This window comes from Rhinichthys klamathensis, unplaced genomic scaffold (genome assembly GCF_029890125.1).
Source record: "Rhinichthys klamathensis goyatoka isolate OS25496 unplaced genomic scaffold, OSU_Roscu_1.1 h1tg000037l_1, whole genome shotgun sequence".
Lineage (NCBI taxonomy): Eukaryota > Metazoa > Chordata > Actinopteri > Cypriniformes > Leuciscidae > Rhinichthys > Rhinichthys klamathensis.
Window position 1 is genome coordinate 604,031 of NW_026606585.1, and position 6,259 is coordinate 610,289.

Below are 6,259 nucleotides of genomic sequence, written 5' to 3' on the forward strand. Positions count from 1 at the left end.
CTCCTGGCACTGGTTTTGTCATTGCAGTTTTCATTCATTAAACCAATGTGACTCAATAAACTTGTAATTTCTCAAAACTGACTCTTATTATTCATTGAAGCTTGACGCTTGTTTCATGGTCTCTGTTGTTGACTGTCTTGTGTTGTATGTAGTTCACCACAATGTGTCAGCAGAGTGCAACACTGTAAGATGGAAGTCTTGGCTCTGTTCTCTTTATGCATTGGCTTGTCTCAACAACATTATGTCATTCTGCTTTAGTTGACATCCTTTTAAACTCAAATGTAGTAATTGACAGCTGAGTGTTTGATAAAGAAAGCACTTTTAAGCGTATGGCAACAGGCAATTGTTTTTTTGAGCGAGGGGATACTGAAAAAGAACGAATGAACATAGTTGTCAGAAATGTGCATGATCAGAAACAGATTTTTTTCATCTTCTGCCAGTAGGCAGATGTAGGTTGAAACGTTTGACTTTCATAAACTTTGAGGTAATATGAAGAGAGTTTTCATTTGACTGGAAAGTAAATACTAATTTCATTAGTGGCAAATAAACATCACTTGACTTCTATCTTAAATTGCATTTGCTGTTGGGTTCATGCAGAGAAAAGCAGAGTGCTGGAGAATACATTATCCATTTAGAGAAAAATGTCTTAATTGTCCATTTGTCATCTATCCCTCAGAATAATTAGAGACTGTTCCAATGGTTCAGTGTGTGTATCAGCTCGATATGAAAACTTATAGGAATTTGTGAAGGCAGAGTTCTTCCCATTTCTACCCTGTCCTTTCACTTTTAGGTGTTGTCTTCTCTTCTTGCCTAAATCGGCAATTAGACCACTAAAGATAATCATCTCTCTTTTTATCGACCTAAAACATTTTGTTTACCAGTTCTTCTCCTGGTATCATCTGGTTTGATTCGATTAGGAAAGGGAGAGATACATAATCGCTCACTCTGGACATATTTTGTTTTCCCCCCTCACATTCTGCAACCCCTCTTTTCTCTTACATAATGTCCTTTTTGGTGCAGAGTCTTTTCACGGTGAGGAAATACTTTAACAGCTTCTGATTCCACTCATTTTCTGTTCACTGACTCTGTCACCATTCCCGGTCTAAACCTGTTCAGCAGAAACCTTGGTGGACCAATTGTTGCACTGTCCATTGGTTCTCTTTGTACAGCGGAGCATTGAGTGTTTGTGATCATCACTGATTATTCCATTTTTGTGTGTTATGATTAGGGATGGTATATTAATTTTGAAAGCTTCCCTGCTGTTGAATTTATGCTTTCGCTGCCAAATCTTCAGTCCTACAGCAAAACAAATCTTATTTTGTTGTGAATGTGAATTGGCAGTTTGTAATTAACATGATGCAATAATTTTCGTCCCAACGTGCCTCAAGGCCACCACCATCGTCCCTGTGCCGAAGAAGTCCACGGTGTCCAGCCTCAATGACTACCTGCCCGTCGCACTCACACCCATCGCCATGAAGTGCTTCGAGAGGCTTGTCATGATCCACATCAAGATCCTTCTGCCCCTACACTGGACCCCTTACAGTTTGCATAGTGCCCCAAATGCTCAACAGACGACACCACACCCTCCACCCAGCTCTCACTCACCTGGACAAAAAGGACACACATGTAAGAATGCTGTTCAAAGACTTCAGTTCAGCATTCAAAACAATTATTCCTCAGCACCTGATTGGAAATCTGACCCTTCTGAGCCTGAACTTGTCCCTCTGCAACTGAATCCTGGACTTCCTGTCTGAGAGACCTCACAGTCCGGAACAGCTTCTACTATGTGAAATAGTAATGTCCAAACAAATCAACGGAATTGCTTCCCTGTAACTGATACAGACTTAACTGAACCGATATAGACTTTCATCGAAACTTCGTACAAGGTTAAAAACTAGTTCAAATGTGGCCATTGTGGACATATTTTCAACATCATTTATGGTCTCATTTAGACAGAATTACTTTCACTATTGCTGTCAGATGATCTTAGTGAGAATTAACAGAAGTTTAGATGTTGATGTTTCATTTGAAGTGTCACCATTGTGGTGATCAGTGTTTGCTGTAGTTGGGCTCTTGGTCCCCTTAATTTTTACTTTAGCTTTTCTTTGGCTGCTGTATCTCTGTGTTTGTATAACACAGTCGATGTTGCAAAGAAAGTCAAGAATAAGTAAGATCAGGTGTTATCAGCTTCATGGTAAATGGACTGCATTTATACAGCGCTTTCACAGACCCAATGGCCACCAAAGCGCTTTACAATTTTGCCTCACATTCACCCATTCACTCACTCATTCATACACCGACGGGCGACGGCAGCCATACAAGGCGCCATCCAGCTCGTCGGGAGCAGCTGGGGTTAGGTGTCTTGCTCATGGACACCTCGACACTTGGTCAGGTGGAACCGAGGATTGAACCACCAACCTTCCGGTTTGTAGACAACCCACATGAACCACTGAGCCACTGCCGCCCCTTCATGTTGATGTTGATGTTGATGATGAAAGCTTTACAAAACATTCATCTAATGTTGTCAGACACTTTCGCATTTCTAGCCACCACCATGTGGATCTGCAATACTGGCACCAATAGCATTTTTATGATCACTTATTTAGAGGTGGATAAAAATTATGTGCATACGATGTTCAGAGCAAACATATGTTGTCACACACAGACATCAAGATTTTACATATGATTCACAACAATGGTGACAATAAAAAAAATGGTCATGCTGCAATGCATGGTGGGTAGCTTTCATAGTTCAAAACTCATCATTGATTCCCAAGCTTTTTTGTTTTGATTGTCACCATTGTTGTGATTCATATCCAAAATCATGATGTCTGTGTGTGACTACATAATACATTTGCTCAAAACATCATGTGCACATGCTTTTTATATTTTAAAAATATTTCTTATTCTATTGGCACCAATATTGCACTTCCACAAGGTTGGTAATGCCAAACATAAATACAATTTTAAACTCAACATTTGAAACTTGATTTGTGATGATTATGTCATCATCAACATTGAACTGATAACACCTGATCTAACTTTTTCTTGGCTTTCTCTGCCACAACAATTGTGTTATACAAACACACAGTTACAGCAGCCAATGAAAATTGAATGTAAAATCTACAGGGACCAAGAGCCCAACTAAAGCAAACACTGATCACCACAATGGTGACACTTCAAATGAAACAAATATCTAAATATCTAATAATCTAAATATCTAAACTTCTGCTAATTCTCACTAAGATCATCTGACAGCAATAGTCAAAGTAATTCTGTCTAAATGAGACCATAAATGATGTTGACAATATGTCCACAATGGCCACATTTGAACTAGTTTTTAACCTTGTACGAAGGTTCGAAGAAAGTCTATATCGGTTCAGTTAAGTCTGTATCAGTTACAGGGAAGCAATTCCGTTGATTTGTTTGGACATTACTATTTCACATAGATTCTATCTGATTCAGTTGTGTTGTCACAACACAAGGAGCTTACATAGATTCAACAAATTCCATTAATGTTAATAAAAAAAAATGTGCTTGTGTGGAACCACTGTCCATAATTAAATTGAGTAAGTTTTAAGAGTCATTTTTTTTGAGTGACAGTTTAAGTTAATTAAATGCAATACAATAGTGTTTTGGTGGTAAAAGAAATATATGTGTGTTACTTTAACAAAACATACTTGGGTAAAAATAACAGAGCCACAAAACCATTTTTTTGAGTGCAACTGTGGTGGGTCTCATCAGGAAAGACGATGAGTTGGCATACAGAGAGGAGGTGCATCGGCTAACGGACTAGGGCAAAGTCAACGTGGACAAAATAAAAGAGATGGTTGTTGACTTAAGGAGAGCACGTAACAAGCTCTTTCTGCTTGGTGTCCACTTGGTGGGGAACCTCATGGTCTCTCAATACCAGCTCCATAGCGAAGAAAACCCAGCAGCGTCTCTACTTTCTACAAAGGCTGAAGAAAGCCCATCTCCCACCCCCTCATCCTCACTACTTTTTACAGAGGGACTGTTGAGAGCATTCAGAGCAGCTGCATCACTGTCTGGATCGGGAATTGCACCATCGAGGAACGCAAGACCCTGCAGCAGATAGTGCTGCAGCTGAGAAGATCGTCAGGGTCTTTCTTTCCTACATCACAGACATACAGCGTGTACACACGTTGGATCCGCAAAGTTATCTGTATTGTAAAAGACACAGACACAGACCTGAAATGATAATAAAGCTACTCTGACTCTTATAGTTCCAAAATTTTAAGTTACCAGTTAAGTCTGAAATGCTGAGCTGTATGATTTAAAAACCATTAGTTGCAAGATTCTTTATGTCAGCAAAGTATACTTTTATAACTGAAAGATATGCAAATGAATCAAAATGACCTGTTTGATTAGCATTGATAGTGTCTGTAGTATGCTACCAATTCATTTGTGAGTTCTGTATGGAGAGCACGAGCCCCTAAGGATCTGCATAGATGAACCACAATGACTGCCTCTGATGTAAGTGCATTTTTGCAGCCAATCTCCAAAAATACCCTTTGCAGCTGTTCTCAGATCTCCATTTCTAGACATCAAGACTGAGTGGTGTAACAGTCAAAAAGATTCATCTTTTTCAGTGGGGGTTTTATCTTGTCAACAAGGGAAGCAAGATAGTAGGCTGCTATATATGGGGAAAAAAATTCTAAGAAAGAAATTAAATTTTATTCAGTAAGAATGCCGTAAATTAATCAAAAGTGACAGTAAACACATTTGCAATGTTTCAAAAGATTTTTTATATTTCAGATAAATGCTACTTTGGACCTCTGCTCCAAAAATTCCTGAAAAAATATTTTAAAAATATATAAAATATTTAGCATCTAAGCTGTTTTCAGCATAATAATAAGAAATCATTAAGCACCAAATCAGCAAATTTGAGTGATTTCCGAAGGATCTGAAAATTCAGCTTTGCCATCACAGGAATTACATTTTAAATTAAAATAGAAAACAGCTATTTTATATTGTAATAATATTTAAAAACATTACAGTTTTCACTGTATTTTTGATCAAATAAATGCAGCCTTGGTGAGCATAAGAGACAGAAAAATCCTACTGACCCCAAATCTTTGAACGGTGTAGTGTGTATTCATATATAATTAGAAGACTGTATTCAGTAAGTTGTAAGCTAGTGTTCCATTCTGAACATATCCAGTCTCTCTGTCCTCTATCCCATGTGACCCTTTAAGGCATGCTTGATTAACCAGTTAACAGGGGTTAACGTGCATGTAAGAATGTGCTGTGCATTACAGTTAATCTTTTCTTTCTAAGTGGGATCTGATGGTGATGATCACATCAGGCGTCTCCCAGTAGCACTCAAACTGAGATTTCAGATTAAGAGAGATAGCCTATTGTAGTATCTTCTAATTAAACTGGTGAAATTCCCCTTAAAACAGGTGGCTCTTCTTATACAGTCATCTGAAGAAAGTATTATTTTCTCATCTGTGATGCAGAGGCAAAAATAGCCTGTCATGTTTTTGTGAAGTTTCTTTGCATAAAGGAAAGAGACGGGTACATGCAGTCACCACTTTTGACCCCACACTTTTGGCACCCGTCTGCCTGTCATCTCCCAGTCAGCAAAGGCAGGGTAGACCGAAAGCAAATCCACAAGCATATGGTTGCATTGAAAATCCATATCATAATGCATTTTTTTTTTATTTTTTTTTAGCTCTATTGTTTCATAAGCCCCTCCAACAACATCGAGTCGTTCACATGCCACAAAATATCCGGGATAAGTAGTAGAGGCTGACACGAGAGCCAGACTCGACTGACTACAGTCAATTCTCGTAAAATTATAGCTGTGCAACTAATCTCAAATAATGTTTGCAATGTATTTGCACTTCTCATTTGCATCATCTCAAGTTTAATTCACCGAGCAACTCCGCTCAGTATTTTTAGTTGTAAGCATAAATAAATAGATGGAACCAATAAGGAGTAAATTATTCTCGATTTACTGCGAATAGAGTATTTGTACAATGGTATAACTGAAAACATTTTTGAAAAACATTTTACAATCATTTTCCATTTGTATATCAACCAGTGCAACAAAATAAAGAAAAACATTGCCATTGCTTTGGTGCGATTAATTAAATGACCTCAACAGATGTGACGTTGTTAAACAATTCAAGTGAGTTATGCATATATTTCCTTACAGTACATCAAGACTGTAGCTGGTGTTTAACAAAAGTGTGTTTTTGAGGCCTATGAATGTGAGACTTTTGTTATACAAGTT